The following is a 17,883-nucleotide window of genomic DNA, read 5'->3' as shown; positions in this document are numbered from 1 at the left end:
GTACCCTAAGATCAATTAGCACCTTTCAATGACAAAAAAGGTTACAGTGAGACTCAGAGGTGCACTCTCTGAAACTGTCTCAAATCACTATATAAATGTGGTTTTGATAACACAAAATGGTTTCTATTTTAAATTAATCAGTTTCATCTCTTTTTCTGGAGGTGTGAAAGGGGTTAGGGGAGTAAGAATAGTGGTGTTCATTTTCAGTATCTCTTTACTAATAAAAAGATGGATGGAGAAACACTAAGAATGACAAATTTCAAGCATAAAATGACATATCACCAAAGCATATATTAATGTACAGCTCCACAAGCAATATTGAGTGACAGTAATGTTTACAAAGTCTTCAAACCTCTTAAAAGCAATCAAAGTTGCTTGTACTTCTTTTGAATGTGTAACTCTTGTTCATTTTCTTCCACTTAAGTTCAAGCTAAATGACGCCAAGTTTGGCTCTAAAAATGATTTAATGACTATGCAGTGTCCCCTTCATTAAAACACATCTAACTATAAGATGCAGCATTACACATATTGCATCTCACCCATCTCCAGGGCAAATGCCTGAAACAGCATGTCATTTCTTAGTTTAGCAGGAAAAATTCATGAGAGAAGCAGGTACACTGCAATGCCACCCTATTCCCCTGGTGTTGATTTCCTTCACCTAGTAACCATTGTAATAAAATCCCCCAACCTTATTTCTGAATATAATTAGTTTAAGATACTCTACAGGGAGGCACGTTATAAGAGTTTAGCATTTAGTACATGTAAGAATAATATCCACTTAGAAAAAGAAACTGTCAAGATTATATTCTCACTGAAAAAAGAAGAAGGTGTTTTGATAGAGGTTTGTTCAGCTCTTCAATGAGAGGATTCAAAACGTCTCCTACTTTTGATAGCACGCTTTTCTATTTATTTCTTAAATAAGTGATCGGAAATATTTACAACCAGACAGTACCTAATTTTAGGTTTTAAGTGCTTTAACAGCTCCATGAAATATGATCAGCAGCTGCAATACAGAACTATGGTGAATAAACTCCTTATAAAGAGGGGCCTGTTTTTACAGAATGTCCAGTGTTCTTGCATTTACCTAACAGAAAAAAATGATAATGAGAAAGCATAATACATACTTGCATTCTTAAATTACTTAACACTTAACTAAGTAGTGAAAAAGATTATCACCCCTCTTCTTGAAATCTGTATAAAAACTGTGAGTTTTTGTGGGGCAAAATAAGTTTGATTATTTGAAAGTTAGAATGTGAACTTCCTAACATTCTAACTTTTTATAACAATAGTCATGGTCTTTCTGTCATTCTCTCTTTCTAAAAATCCTAAAAAATCTAATTCCAGTGCATAAAATTTTAAAATGAAATATCAAGCCATATAAATATATTTTTAGACACGACATCAGTCATTTAGAGCTTGCAACAGAGACTGAAAGCATGAAATTGGATACTCTACTTCCCGTGGCTATGTAAAATTTATTTACACCCCAAAGTACAACATAAATAAAAAGGAAACTCTTAGAAATGGAGTACTTGTTTTTCCTTTTTTTTTAACCCAAAGAGCCTTATTAAAAGAAAAAAAAAATTATAGCAAAATGACAAGTAACTCATCTGCCAGTCACCCGTCAAAAAAGAAACTTCTATGCAATTTTTTTCTCCAGCTTCTAGAAACCCTCTGAAATTCAGCATCTATTTTTCTTAACAATTAATAATAATTATTATTCCTTTTTATACAATCACTCCTTTTTATACAAATCTTAAGATTTAAAAAATTTTAAAACTTAAGCCTACTACTTAAAAGAAGTGTTAATTGTGAATACATACATATATGTGAGACGTTTTATTTTGGAAATGAGAAATTCAATTTCAAATATTCGATAAATACTAATAAAAAGAAAACAACTGAGTAAATCTTATTTTAGTTATAATTGTGAACCAACCGGTAGTTACAATGGTCTTTAAATATTGAAACATACTATTTTCAGGAAATTTACAAAGGAAAACAGGCTTTTGAAAACCATATTGATTGTAGACCTTTACTTATTATGAAAGACAAGTACATATCCCTAATAATCAGAGAAAGGAGACATTTTCAACAAATCTAATTATGTTGCTTCCAAAGCTGTAGCTGTCAAAGGTTTTAACATTCTTGTACAGTCATTCCTAAATACGGGTTTAACTTTGAATGACTTACAACTTTTAATCAGGTGGAACAAACTATTTTTACGGTTTATAACAATAAATGTGGGTGTAGTTATGTCTGCTTTCGATATTGTTGCCATAAAAATCAGATTCTGGCAGTCTTGCTCCACACAAAACAATCTGTCTCTTGTTACTACTGCTTTTTGTTTCTTGGGATAATGTTATTTTTAAAAATACACAAATGTCTTTGAATGCAGTCTCCTAAAACGCTCCGTATCACGTATCAAATATTTTTTGGGGGGATTCTCTCCCCACCCCCTCTAGTTTTTGGTTCTTCAGGTTTAAGCTTGCCAATAATATTTTAAAAGACAAAAAAAAAAAAAAAGGCACTGATTCTGCTTAAAACCAAACCGTACCCGGGAAAGGAATTCAAGTACAATCCTTTCCCTAAGGTTTTAAAAACAAAAACAACGCAACAAACAAAAAAACCATCGTCAACTTTCAATCCTGTCAGTCACCTACGTGTAAGTGAAACTTCAGAAGCTGTTGATGGGGAGCCCGCGGTTGTTAAACGCTCCTAAGACTCCCACCTAAATCCCGCAGGAGCCCGCACTGAAACTGACAAACACCCGAGGGTTCACAAAGTGGCCACAGAGGAGAAGAGGAACAAAATGCCATATTCCAGGAGATGTATTTCGCTCCAACAATTACGTTGATCCCAGGGTGGCAAGCCAAAAGGGGTAAGGGAGAAAGAAAACTGTTAAGTATGAGCCCTTAATGTGAAACCTAACCTGTTGGTTCTCTTAGGTATCAGATTTTGGAAGTGTCTGTAATGACAGCCAGGAAAGCAAACTAATGGCCAACGGCCCACTGGGTTTGAACACCAGACTCCTGTTACCTCCTCACAGATCAAGTACACAACACATACACACACACACACACACACACACACACGAAGTTGCTCCACGTGGAACTGCTCTGGAACCAAAACACACGCCCGGGCGCTATTCTGCACCTTGGCAGAAAGGGCAGAGGGACCTGCACCTTCCTCCCCTGCCCTCAGGTTAAGATTCATGAATGACTCTCTAGGCCCGCTCGGGATGGCGGGGAGAGGCGCAGGAGACGCGGTGAGAGAGGACAGTCTCCACACCACTCTCCCGCACACACTCTCACCCCAGGCGCAAATCCGTTGTCTTCATAGGAAGGAGAAAGAGGGGTGGTGGTGAAGGGAAACACTATCCTCCCAAGCAGGGAAGAGATGACAAAAATTAAATTGCGCTCTCTGCTTTCGCCCCAGCTCTGCCACCGGACTCGGTCCGCAAATTCCCTAATCGCTCCGAGCTGTTCAGAATCTCGCAAACAAAGGGAGAAAACTCTTTCAAGTGCTACCAAACGAAAGTTCGGGTTGCTGTGCGGCGCAGAATAAAACAAGCACACACACGTCTACTTCCAAACCTCGCTTCACCACGCTAAAAATCCGAGCCATTTCAAGTTCCACTGCCTCCCCAGACCCAGCAGGCTTGGAAGGAGAGAAAAACCTGCTCTACCCAGCCAGGTCCCTTCCTTTGGAGAAGTTATAGCCTTCCATGGCACCCGCTACTCGAGCCAATGAACGCGACTGCTCTGACAAGGCGCCTCTAATTTCACCGACCCTGGCAAACTGCAGGAGACATTCAGTCCACGCCACATAAAAACTATTAAAGTGGGATCGCCGCAGTTGAAAAGCCCGATCAGTGCCTGGAGATTAGAACGCGAGCCTTTAAAGTACACACGCACCCGGCACCGGGAAAGCCCAGGCGCCTGTGACCCTCCGAAGGACTCTGGGTCAGCATCCTCGCGCCTGGACCATCTAGGGGGTCATCAGAAAGTAATACACGTCATAAGAAAGATGTGGGGGAGACCCCGATGCTCGCGCCTCTGCCAGGTGGAGGCGGGGTGCAGGTAGAAGCCGCGCGCTGGACTGCTGGATGAACTCCGTTACGCGCAGGCTCCGCGCCGACCCCGGAAGGGACAGGCAGGCTCGGAAGGGACCCTTGGGGCTTGGGGACGTCTTCTAGGGCAGAGAGCACCGCTGCGGTCCGAGCGGCCCGGGCCCTCAGGCGTGGGGCACCCGGCCTCCAAGCGCCCCCCGGGGACGCAGGCGCCCACGCACCGTCCAGCTGCGCGTCCTCAGTACCCAGCGCTCGGCGTCCCCGGCGGAGCCTCGCGCACTTTCCCGGAAAGTTTGGGGGTTCTCTCAACTCAGGCTCCCCCGGGAGCCCTGGGGCGGGGGTTGGAAGAAGGGGTCACTCACCTCGTCGCCCGGTCCGCCTCGGGTTCCCGAAGTGTCTGTCCCAGCCGCGGTTCAGTGCGTCCGTAATTAAGTATTTATTCTCGTTCCTTCCAGTGTCGAAGTTTCCCCTTCGCGCTGTGCCTCTGGTGAAAACAGGACATCCCCTTCGGCCACCCCACAACAAATAGCGTACACAAGCGGGGGAGAAGCGGGGCGGAGGGAGAAGCCGGCTCCGAGGGGGAGGAGGAAAGGAGAGGAGCCAAAACTCCGGACTGCGACAGGGGGGAAAGGAGAAGAAAAGAAAATGAGAGAGCGCGCCCAGCCGCCGCAGTCGTCACTCCCCAGCTTTTCCCGCAGCTCTTTCCCCCTCTCTAAGGCAGCGACAACTTCACGTGGACAGGATGGAAGTTTTGCGCGGAAGCCGGGAACGGCCGGAGCGTGCGCCGCGCTGCGGGCAGCCTCGCACTTGCGCAGGGAGGTGGGGCGGGGGCGACGTCGCCACCGGCTACTGCGGGCTCGTGAGGCCGCCGGGGGCCTCGGGGGAGGCCGCCAGGGACGCGGGGGGCGGCGGCGCGCGGGGGACCCACTCCGTTTTTATTTGACCTCGGGTGACTGCCTATTGTCATGGTTTGCGATCTCGCGTGGGGACCGCCCAGGGCCTCGGGGCCCTGGATGTCCCGGGTGGCGCCGCCGTAATCTCCGTGCCCTCCGCGCCGCCCCCACCCCGCCCCCACCCGGGCCGACTCGAGCGGCTGCAGCCTCCAGGCTGAGGGGAGGGACCCGCGACCGCGCTCTCCTCCCTGGGCCGGAGAGCCACTGTCGATCCCCACCTGCTTCTGTGGGGCAGCCCCCGGAATTGCCTGGAACTCTCTCGCTACCCAGTTCCCCTGTGCAGGCCACTGCGGGCCCCCTGCCGGACTCCTTTCCACTTACCCCAAGGGAGGAGACAGAAGGGACTTCGCCTACTTGCAACAACGTGAAATAAAAACCAACCCAGACCAGATTGGGGCGCTTTTTCTGACGGGATGAAATACCCTTTTCCGTGGAGATATATGTTATGAAGGACTAAGCGGTCTGGGGATAGGCTGTGCTGGGAAGGGCCTGGGCCCCTTCCAGTGCTGCTGGGTGCAGGTATAGGCATCCGTCCCAGACGCCCAAAGGTCAGGCAGCAACGACTTACTTCCAAGGCGGCGTCAGAGCTTCTCTAGGCACATTGCTGAAATGACATTTCGTGTCTAAGCCTTCTGTGCATGCATTACGCACCTACATAGGATTTACGATTTTATACCCACACGTGTGTATGCCACAACCAGGGGACACAGCAAAGGTAGACGGAATAAACAATCCATAAATTTTGCATCCATTTAATCACCTCTTCCAAAAACCTATTATCTATTTTAGCGGCACCTTCTCTGTCATATTGATAATAAATGTTTTAATTTATTGATAAATCACTGAGTGTCAATCATTGTATTGGTCACTTATGGTACATGAGTTCATTTAACTTCCATGACAACTCTACGGTGGTCATTATTAAGCCGGTATAAAAGATGAGGAAACCAAAGCCCAAAGAATCATGAGTGACTTTTCCAAAGACAAATCCAGTGGTCTCTAATCACAAAGCCTATGATACAACAACCTCTACATTACCTTAGGTGTGGTCTAAGAGATTACAGATTAATCCGTAGAAATTACTCCCATTCAAAGAAAGTTTAGTTTTAATATATTCACTAAGTTACGTTCTGAAAAAGGTTCAGAAAAAAGATTTCATCCTCTACTTTAGGTTGGTCTTATGCAACTGATATGAGCACTGTCCAATTCAAAAGCAGTATCAACCCTGAATACTTATGGTTACAATTTATTTTTTAATGAGTGGGGAATTATCTACAATGCTTAAGAGGCTCTAGAAAAGGTGGTGTTGTAAATTTAAAATGATAAAGGCAGTCGTTGCTGCTCTCATCACTTACTGGGTGTTCTTTCCTGCAGATTTATTTTGGAGGGTGTAGGCATTGCCAGGCATAATGTTTCCTTTTCTGGTTCTCAAGGTAGAAAGGGTTCTGGCAGTGGGGTTGGCACAAAGGGGATTTGGAGCATGGTTGAGAGCACATTCTGGCCTAACGAGGAATGCCAGTTAATATACACTGGAGAGAAAAATATGAATGGGCAGATTTAATTAATTTTGCAGATTTATTTTCTCCATTTCACATGTGAGAAAACTAAGGGCTCAGAATTTTTAGAAGCTTGCTAATAAATGGCAGACCTGAGTTTCAAGCCAGCCTTTATTTAAGTCCACTCTTAGTCACTGTGATGCTATTATTAGTATTAATGGTATTCAGAAAAATAGTAATTCTTTTAAATATGTAATATGTTACAAGCCAAATATGCAATTTAAATGTTTTGTGAATCATAGTGTCTAAGAATGTTCTGTGGCTATAGCAAATATCATGTAAGGATTAAGTACAATGATGAATTTAATACTGTCCTCAAAAGGCAACAACATTTTGAATTTCATTTTGGCATAAAACATTATGTGCTAGTTTCACCTACAAATAAAGGTGGGAGATGTATGATTTGAATAAAATAAAAATTCATACTTTAGCATATTGTTAACATAAATATAGGGTGGGTTTTCTTAGCATGTTTCTTTGTACCCTTCTAAAGTCAGATTTTTCAGTGACACTGACCTTGCTTTCAAGGTCACTTTGCTCCTGCATAGTTTTTTGTACATCTAGATAAGAATACATGTACAGAAATTATTTTTAAAATCCAGAATAATATATTAGTTATTTGACTTCATATTACCACCTTCTAATAGTTGTCTTAAATATACATATATAAACATGGACACCACTAGGTGTCAGATAAAACGTCAATTTTCAGTCCACATTTGAAATAAGTTTAACATAGGAAACAGAATTTTAGGGTTATAAAGGCAAAAATGTATTGTTTGCTTAAATGAGGCCTTATTTCCAGAATTTACATTGAATATCACTTTTATAATTATAGCCATATCACCTATATTATTGACTTAATATGTATCTTTAAATAATCCATTTTTATTAAATAAGTTTATCTGATAGAGGACATTTTTTATAGTCACCATAAATGGAAAACTAATAAAACCCGCCAGGAATAGCAGTTGATCTTGCAAAGGAACCTATATTGTAGAAATAAAAGTTATTTCTCATGTACCACCTAAAATTATCTCACATACAGTTTGAGAAACATTGGTTTAAAGAATTACATTCCATATGTCCCTCAGGCTCACCAAGAGATATTTTCAAGCCTCCCCTTTTCATAACCAGAACAAAATGTTGTGTCCAAGTTACTTTGAGGTATTGTCTAAAATATACTTGAAGTCTCTGAAGTTGAGGCGTCTTTTTAAAATTCATGTATTATTTATTGTTTTACTTACTATCTTATTTGTGGTAAAATGCAAACAATTCATAAATACACAATTAAAAAGCAAATCACTTTCCTGAAATATTGTACCGGTTACTCATTACCCTTCCCTAGCATCTATTAGCCCAGTAGTGCAATACAGTACAGACAATGAAGAAGAGAGGGAAAGTAGAACAGTGGGAGAAACGCAAAGGGCCTAAAAAGACACGTGGGGGAAACTGAAGTCAGAGACCTGCTGCCAGATTCTTGAAGTGATTCAAAAACACCAGTGGGCCCTGCATGACATGAGTCAGGCTCTCAGAATATTTGTACATGTTCAATCAGTCTGAAAAGGGATGTGTTTTGGGAGGAGTGGGGAGATAAAAAATATAAGACTTTATAGGGTAAATCAGTGGAAATATAAGATTCACTTATTAGCAATTCCCTTAACCAACTCCTCTGGAATGGGATGCCTCTGCAGTTACCATTTACTATTTGTTTATTTTTCAAATGTGCATGGCACTGTCTTGGCATTAGATTTTGTATAAGTCAAATTAAACAAACAAAGCGCTCTAGGAGCTCATAATCCAAAACATAATTTTTGTTTTAATGTCATTTAAAAGCAACCTTAAGGGAAAAACCAGGCCCTCACTTTAGTAAGAACAGATTTTAGGCTAAAAAACGCTATAAGACACCACATTTATTGAAAAAGAATGCAGAGAACTGGATGCTTGTAGAAATAATCCCAAAGTAAATCTCTTGAGCAATTTTTGGTATATCTATGAACTCTAGCTGGAAATATACACAATTTTTCAAAAATACAATAATTCAGTTGTTTCTTAGTAAATTCTAAGCCAAACTATTTGAGCTTTGGAAGTATGGAGTTTTAAAGACCAACCTTAATGTGAACAAGGTTGAACAGTCTTTTAATCTACCTCTCTGCTGATGACAGACTACAGGAATAAATGAAGATAAAATATGATTGCCCAAGAATCTAGAGTCCTATGCTGCCGGTTTTCTAAAATCTATAAATAAACACACTTTCTGAGTAATTTTGTGCAGACAGATCAAGCTTAAAAAGGTTTCTACTAGTTTGTGAAAGTGAAGAAATCAAATCTTCAGGGGACCTGCTAAATTTCCTCATTCTTGGCAGGGCCTCTGAAAGAAAGGAAATGCACATTTTCTGGGAGACAGCTTTATTATATTTACTTTTAGATTTTCTCTTGAAAATTCTCTCCAGTTGAATCATTTTAGTAGCATATTAGGCAACTCTACTCCTTCTTCCATGCTTACACTCAGCCCTCAGATGTTTATAAACAGATATCATGCTCACTTTTAAGTCATGTTAGCCACGTTAAACAAATAGAAGGCCTTTTAATCTTGTGGCAGTTCAGTCTTTACAAACCCATAATCATTCTTATTGCTTGTCTCTGAACTATTTCCAATTTCCTAGATGTTCATTTTTGTTAGAGGTATCCCACATTGAATGCATTGTTCCAGGTGTGGTCTCATTAACATATTAGAATGAGTCCGAATTTCTTTTCTTCGGTTGCATTATATTTTTGCCTCACTTTGAATTCCTGCCAATATATGCTATTTTCATATTCTAACAACTTACATGTAATTTCTTTTTCTATTTTCACTTCACACAATATTTTTCTTGGCATACTAATCAATCTCCCAAGTACTTTGAATGAACATTTAAAAATATTAATAATAGTCCAAATATGAACAATATTACTTTCTTGTCCCTTTGAATTCATTGGCATATAGTCACCTGATTCCTTTATTCCACTTTCTCAAAAAAAGTGATCAGCCCTCAGTGCGTCCACTTTGTGACTCTTCTTAATCCTAGAAATTTTACTTCTGCTCCTGTTCCTTTACTGAGACTGCTGTCTTTAAGGTATCATCAATGGTCTCCTATTAGTCATTCCTGAATCTTCAGCCTCTTTTATGTCCAGGAAGCATTTGGTATTATTGACAGCAGTCTTCTGTTAACTGGCTGATCAGTTTTTTTGAGAAAGTGGTGGAATAAAGGAATCAGGTGAACAGGAAAAGTCATTTTAAGGTGTGTTGGGGCTGCTGAGAATATATGCTTAAAATAGAAAACCATTGAAGAAATTGTTTCCAAGTGTACTATTAACTGTGGTGGAAAGAAGACACATTGAAAAGCTTTCATTATACTTTTCATTGATATTATAATATTCTTATTCAGAAGTATTCAGTACAAGTAGATTGTTGCAATTTATCAGTGTTCCTAAGTTGGACTCAGCCTCCTGAGTAGCTAGGATTACAGGCACATGCCACCACACCTGGTTTTTTGTTTTTTTGTTTTTTTGTTTTTTGCTGAGGCAGGGTTCCACTATGCTGCCCAGGCTGGTCTCAAACTGCTGCTCTCAATCAATCCTCCCATCTTGGCCTCCCAAAGTGCTGGGATTACAGGCATGAGCCAATGCCCTTATCCTCTTTTTTCTTAATGACACTCAAAAATGGACCTAGATGCAGGTTCTTTTCTCTTTCTTCACAATGCTCTCTCCTTTGATTCATCCTATAATCTCTTCTTTCACCTCTAAATAGGTGACTTAAGAACATGAATGTCCTTCCCAGAATCCTGGTTATCTTTACCTAAGGGTCAAGGTAGCATCTCAAGCTGAACATACTCCCCATCCTCTCCACCTGTCTTAGTCCATTTTCTGTTGCTTATAAAAGTATACTTGAAACTCGGTAATTTATAAAGTAATTTATTTATTACAAGGGCTGAGAAATACAAAATCAAGGGCCAGCATCTGGTGAGGACCTTCTTGCTGGTCCTTCTTTAAGAAAAATAAAATAGTTGCTTAAGTGAAGGTTGTCTAAATACTCCAGTTTATAACCCTATTCCAATACAGCAGCAAACATTTAGTGTGATGAGAAACCTTCTCTGGTATTTCATTTGTTTTGAGAGACTGCCAACTCATGTAGCCCTTTGGGCAATTTGCTATACCTCTAAGCTTATTGTCTCTCTTTTGTATTCTACAATTCCATGTTTTGTTTTGTACTATTACACATTAGCAGAGATGAAGTGGTCTGCTTGTGTCCTATAATTTGAGATCTGTGATAGGCAATTTTAGCTTCATAATATAATCTCCAAAGCAGTTTATAAGTTCAAAAGAGAAAATAGAAAGATTGGGGTGTGTGGCCCAGAGGGGAACTTGAGCATAATCCACTGAGACAGAAAGCTTTACATGCACAAAAGAGAGATGACTGGATCAGAAAAAGGCAGAAAGGAAAGTGCTATGGTTTGCATGTGTCCCTCAAGTTTCATATATTGGAAATTTAAATTCCATATTCATATGTTAATTGAAGATGGGTCCTTTGGGAGATAATTAGGATTAGATATGGTTATTATGGTGGGGGCTCCCATGATGGAACTAGTGGCAATATAAGAGGAAAAAGAGAAAGCTGAGTTGACAAGTACACTCTTGCCCTCTTTGTCAATGGATGTCCTCCGCCATGTTATGAGGCAGTAAGAAGGCCCTCAGCAGAAGCCAACCAGATATTCGTGCCATGCTCTTCGACTTCCCAGCCTCCAGAACAGTGATACAAATAACATTTTTTCTTAATAAATTACCCAGTCTTAGGTATTCTGTCATAGCAGAGTAAGGCAGAAAATTGGTACTGAGAAGTGGGGCTATTGCTAATAATGAGTACATGAAAATGTGGAAATGTTTTTGAAACTAGGTAATGGACAGAGGCTGAAAGAGTTTGGAGGAGCAGGCTATAAAAAGCTTATGTTGTTATGAATGGAGCATTAAAGGAGATTCTGGTGAGGGCTCAGAAGAAAAGAAGACTGGAGAAATTCTGGAACTTCTTGGAGATTACTTAAGTTGTCATGACCAGAATGGTCCTAGAAGTATGAACAATAAAGGCAATTCTGACACAGTCTCAGATGGAACCGAGGAACAAAGTATTGAAAACTGGAGCAAAGGTCATCCTTGCTATAAAGTAGTGAAGACATTGGCTGTATTGTGTTCATGTCCTGGGGCATTATAGAAGGTGGAACTTAAAAAGCAATGAACTAGGATTTCGAGCAGAAGAAATTTCTAAGCAGTAAAATGTTCAAGATGCTGCGTGGTAACTTTTGGTCACTTACGATGAGATTCAGAGCAAATAGATGGTTTGAAGACAGAATTTATTATGAAGGGTGAAGAATAACATACAAATTTGGAAAATTTGCAGCCTCAAAATATTAAAAAACAATTAGAGGGCTGGGCACAGTGGCTCACGCCTGTAATCCCAGCACTTTGGGAGGCTGAGACGAGAAAATCACTTGAGGTCAGGAGTTCGAAACCAGCCTGGGCAACATGGTGAAACCCTGTCTCTACTGAAAATACAAAAATTAGCCAGGCATGGTGGTGGGCACCTGTAATCCCAGCTACTCAAGAAGCTGAGGCAGGAGAATCACTTGAAACTGGGAGGTGGAGGTTGCAGTGAGCCGAGATTTCACCACTGCACTCCAGCCTGGATGACAGAGCTAGAGTCCATCTCAAACAAACAAACAAACAAAATAATTAAGACTGCTAGAAGGAAGCCAGAGGCTATTCATCAGGACAATGGGAGAAAGATCCCAAATGTATTTCAGAGATCTTCAAAGCTGCCCTTCCTGCCAGAGAGCCCAGGGGCCTACAAGGGCAGAATGGTTTCTCAGGATGAGCTCAGGGCTCCTGCTACCCAGATGCAGCTCACACCACTGGCCCAGATGCAGCTCATACCGCTGCTTCAAAGGGTGCAAGCAGTAACCCTTGGCAGTGTCCACATGATGCTAATTCTGCAGGTGTGCAGAATGCAAGAGCTGTGGGGCCATAGTAGTCTCCATCTTGATGTCAAAGGATGTATAGAAAAACCTGGGGGGCCCAAGCAGAGGCTTGTCACAGGGGCAGAGCATACTGAGAGACCTCACTAAGGCAATGCTGAGTGGAGGTGTAGGGTCAGAGTTGGAGCTACCCTCAAGTATCCAGAAATGTGTGGCCACTGGCAAACATGCAGTGCTTGCCTGGGAAAGCTGCAGGAATCAGTGTGTGACTCCAATCTGTGAAAAGCAGCCATGTGGGCTGAGCCCAGCAAAGTCACAGGAGTAGGGTTGCCTGATGCATTGAGGACACACCCCCAGCCTCAGTGTGTCCAGGAAGTGACACATGGGGTCAAATAATTCATTTAAGGCTGAATTATTTTCAGCTTAAAAATTTAATGTCTGCTCTGCTTGTTTTCAAACTTGCTTGGGGCCTTTTATTTCTTTCTTCTGGCTAATTTCTTCCTTTTCAAATAGGAATGTGTACCCTATGCCTGTTCCACCATTGTGTCTTGAAACTAGATAATTTGTCTTGATTTCACAAGCTCAAAGATGAGACTTTGGACTTTGGACTTTTGAGTTGATGCTGGAATGAATTAAGACTTTGAGTCTGTGGGGATGAAATGAATGTATTTTATGTGTGAGAAATACATGAATTTTGGGGGTCAGAGGCAGAATACTATGGTTTGATATGTATCCCCAAATTTCATGTGTTGGAAATTTAATCCCCAAATTCCTATGTTGATTGGCAAAGGGTTCTCTGGAAGATAATTAGGATTAGATAAGATTATAAGGGTAGGGCCCCCCATGATGGGGCTGGTGGCTTTATAAGAAGAGAAAGAGAGACCTGAGCTAACAAGCACACTCTTGCCCTCTTGTCATGTGATGCCCTCCACCAGGGTTATGATACAGCAAGAAGGCCCTCAGCAGTAGCCAACCAATGCTGTTGCCATGCTCTTGGACTTCCCAACCTCTAGAAGAATAAGAAGTGAATTTCCTTTCTTTATAAATTACACTGTCTCAGCTATTCTGTTATAGCAGCACAAAACAGACTAAGATAGGAAGGATTAGGGTTGGCTGCCTTTAATTCCTCTCTCTATTTACAGTGCCTCGCCTAGGGCTGGGGACATAATAAGCACTCATTATTATTGTGTTGAACCAAGTGAACTCATTCTAGCTGCAGTGTCTTGCTAATGTGATTTAACTTAAAGTGAGCCATAGTTACCCATCTGAAATGAGAAGATGATCCCTAAAGCTGCTATTTCAAGATGAAATGAGACTTTTTAATTTCTAAAGTGATATATACACATGTGAGATGAAACTTTAGGGAGGCCATTGTTTTATTGCTCCTCAGTTCTGCCTCATCTGAGTATTAGAGTGGTTACACTGGTGTAGCATTTTTCTTTCTCATTAATGTTCAGATAAGCAGTGGTCTACCCAGGTATCCAAGAGTGACAGAATGGGGACAGTCTTCCCAAGGGGGACTGTGTTGCCACTGGGCCAGTCTGAGCTCCTGCCCTAGAGGGCTCCACTTGCTGGCATCTGGAGTAGCGGTTTCCTGGTTTCCAAAGCCTCACCTTCTACACCTACTTTTAAAGCTTAAAATTTCCTCTGATTATATACCCTGTAGTTGCCGCACACCTAAGAATAAGTTTACAAGTCCCTTACAGACCTCTTCCTCCCTCTGTCTACAAGAACAGAAGAAATGCAAAACTCCTCTGCAAATGCCAGCTCCACCATCTGAGTCCAGGCACTCCAAATATGAAAACTCCCTGCCTTGAGTCCCTGTATTGCCATGCTCTGTCTGCTCATGGAGTGTCAAAATCTGCCACCATCGTACCACCCATGATGGTGCATACCACCCATGCAGTGCACCCATAATGCACTGTAAAGCCCATGCACCACCACCCAGGGTAGAGACAATGGACTAACAGCAACTGACACCTATGGCTACTTTATCTACCTACACTAGGAGCATCCCTTGAGAATTTTCACATTTATAATCTCCCTCATCTGGGCTATCAAGTGAATTTGGACTATTTGGAACTAACATATCTTGGAATAAAACCTCGGAGAGAAAAGGAAAAGCAAAACAAAAAGAAATCAGCGGCAGTCTAAATTACAAAAATAGATTATTTGTCCCCATGAGAGTCAAGGAAGCTATTTTAATTTTGAATTTATAAAAAAAGAAACCCATAAACATCTAATACTTTTTTCCCCAAAATTGGCCCTATTGCCAAAAAGTTGTTTTTAACTGTGAGGATGGAAGCCACCCGGGACACCAATCCAGAGGAACTTGAGGACCTGGTGGCAATGCATTTATTTCCTAGTTTCCATCCTGGGTTTCAGGATATCAAATTTCTCTATTCTTTCCCTGGCAAATCATTTTCTCAGTTCTCCTACTTGAGGACCAGTTCTTCGCTGACAAGCCTCATGTTGGAATTTTCTTCTCCTTTGGCTTCTGTGGGTCTGCTCTGGCCTCAGTCAACTCCAGCTTCCTGACCATTCTTTCTTTGTCTTTTCACTTAAATCCTCTCTGGTCATTTAAAGGTGGATACTCCTTAGCATTCTGCTCTTAGCATTCAAGGATGCTTATTTGAAATAAGGAAGTACAAAGATGAACCACGCATAGTCCTTGTCTTCCAGAAACTTTTGGTCTAGAGCAGAAAATTGAACATTTAAAAATTGTCATTACATTGGGGAGAAAGTGTTGAGCTCCTAAAGAGAAACATTGACAAACACGCTATTTTAGTTCAGAGCAGAGAGAATTTGCTTCCAGCTGAAGGAATGTAGGAGGTATCATTTGGACCTGGCCTGAAATCATGAAGGGTATTTATGCCTAGGAAGATGTACAATTCAATATAACAAAAACAGGAATGGTTGTCTGTCTCCACCCTCCCCAAGACAAGATACTCCTCTCCCTAAGTTCCTTTATCTGTTAATGGGTGCCAGTCACTAAAAGTAGAAATAAGTGCATTTATTCCTTGGCCCTGTTCATCCAGTCAGTTGCTAAAACCAGTAGTTTCCAATTCTGCAATAAACTGTGTTTTGTTTCTCCTTACTATAAGCTTTTTAATGCCATCTTAATCTGGGTCTCATTTACTCTTACACAGGCTATATGTTTGGGTCAATTCTGAGATGAGTATGTAAAATTAAAAGTAGTTTTCTATTTCCAAATAGCAAACATCACAGCTCATCAAGGCTCACACACATTTCACAAATTAAACCCACAACAGCACTGTTTATACATTTAGTTCAATGTGCAAACAATGCCTCATTGAGGGTTGTATTTCAAAACAAATAAAAACTTGCTCTAGTTTCTTTTTCATTTCATTGTAACTTTGAAGTGTACGCTTATATGAAAGAGTTAGCTTTTCATAGCTATCATTGGTCTGTACACCATGAGTAACTAGTTAGATTAATTCCTAGTTTAACTTTACTACTTGTTATGAAGTCTACAGATTGTACCTTGGTGCCTTTCTTGATCAAACAAAAAAGATAATATTTTGTGTCTCTATTTTTTCAATCCATATTTCACTTAGATCTCTTAAATCATTCAATGTCAAAACTATTATTTTAATGTCATCAGCATATCTGTTAAAGCAGTGGTAACATATAAGTAAATTTTCAAGTTAAAACTCATAAGGGATCATTCAACTTAGTACTTACGAGAATTTTATATTCTGAAGGATTCGCACACCATTTTGAAAATGAGTATCTGTGAATTTCCTCGTTTTTAAAATTACTATATAACCTGAGATTTGAGATGGCCTAATAAACAGAACAGCCTTCTCTGCCTATTAATTTGACCCCCAAATTCTAGTTTTTTATTAATAACCCATTCTTATATATGAGTTAGTCTGTACTTTGAAAAATCTTCCTTTCTTGCAAAGACTGTTCCCTCATTGTAATATTCTTAAATGCTTCCTCATGATTTTATTACTTGATTAACTTTTACTACAAGGCCTCCAGAACTTTCTTGTGAGGAAACTGAAGAGCTTCACTGTTGTATAAAATTAAGAAATGAATACACATAAAACTCCTTAAAGACAATTGTCTTTTGTTTGGATCTTCCCAAATCCCCTAAGATTTTTCATGAAGTATGGTCACCAAAACTCTTATCACATTCTAGATGCGGGTGAACCATAATTCTGAGCAAGGCTATGGCAACCATTTCTCTTATGTTTCTAATGTATTTCTTAACAATGTCAAGAAGTAGCAAAATACTTTGCGATGGTTTCACCAGCACTTAGGCCAATGTCTTCAGGAAAGCATCTCATTACAATAGCTATTTCTCCAGGGTTGTAACCAATAATTTAGAAGGCATCATCCCAAAGTATTGTTTGTGGTACTTTCTGCTAAGTCTGCCTTTCAATTTACGTCCTGAAATTCACCTGCATAGAGTTGTTCATGCACACACCTTAAAACATTCTTCCGAATGTTTACTTGGCATCTTACAAAGTAGAGTGGCTTAATATCACCTAAAAGATTAAATACTTAATTGAACACTTCTCCCTTTAGATATTCAAAAATATTATATGTCTATTCTTTATTCCAGTACACTGTTTGATACCAAACCTTAAATGTGCCATTTATCCTATTCTGTTTTCCAGCTAGATATCAGTTAGTATCTACGTCAAAAGAAAACCTTCAGTTCTATTATCTAAAATATAATCTTTGATACAGAAAGAATTTAGCTCCTAAAACAAATAAAAAGCAAAAGCAATAGCATAAAAATGGATGTTTCTTTCTCCAAATTAGTTTGTATTTCAACATTTATTTACCTTACCAGCGATTTTATATGCTATTTATGTCATTTTTGTGTTTATAATTTGGAAGTGAGATTCATAAGTGTACTACAATTTTGAGAGTCCTCTCAAAAAACTTTTCAGTAATGGGGAATCATATTGGACATCTGCCAGATACTCAGCACCTTAACTGTTTGTAATGAGAGATGATATATTATGTCCAGCAATTGTATTGCCCAATTTCATTATTAAGTGTCTTCAAATCTCTCTAATCAATTATTTGTGGTCCTGGTAATTTATCTTTATGGTTTCATATCAAGGGAAAGAGGAGTTGGAAAGGGGGCTGCCCAATTAGTAGGAGGTAGAAGGAGCTGGAGGTAGGGTTAGATAAAGTAGTTAGATGCTGATTCTAGTTGCAGTCATAGCTAAGAATATCCACTTCCCACTTTTAACAATAATTCTTTTGACAGAAACCATAACCCATAGTCATTTAACACTAGCTCAGGACCTGGT

The 17,883-nt window shown here is 40.4% G+C and overlaps 1 protein-coding gene across 21 annotated transcripts in view; it reads right to left on the bottom strand.

Moving 5' to 3' along the window:
- The window catches only part of EYA4 (EYA transcriptional coactivator and phosphatase 4), a 288,119-nt gene extending 283,584 nt beyond the window's left edge, over positions 1-4,535 (bottom strand). For all 21 annotated transcript variants that reach the window (XR_010158205.1, XM_024357428.2, XM_063813500.1 and 18 more), the window contains exon 1: positions 4,435-4,535. The gene's annotated coding sequence lies outside the window, so the exon portion shown is untranslated. The remainder of the gene's footprint in view (positions 1-4,434) is intronic.
- Positions 4,536-17,883: the final 13,348 nt, after the last annotated feature.

This window comes from Pan troglodytes, chromosome 5, assembly GCF_028858775.2.
Source record: "Pan troglodytes isolate AG18354 chromosome 5, NHGRI_mPanTro3-v2.0_pri, whole genome shotgun sequence".
NCBI classification, from domain to species: Eukaryota; Metazoa; Chordata; class Mammalia; order Primates; family Hominidae; genus Pan; species Pan troglodytes.
This window is presented reverse-complemented; position numbering and strand designations above follow the sequence as displayed.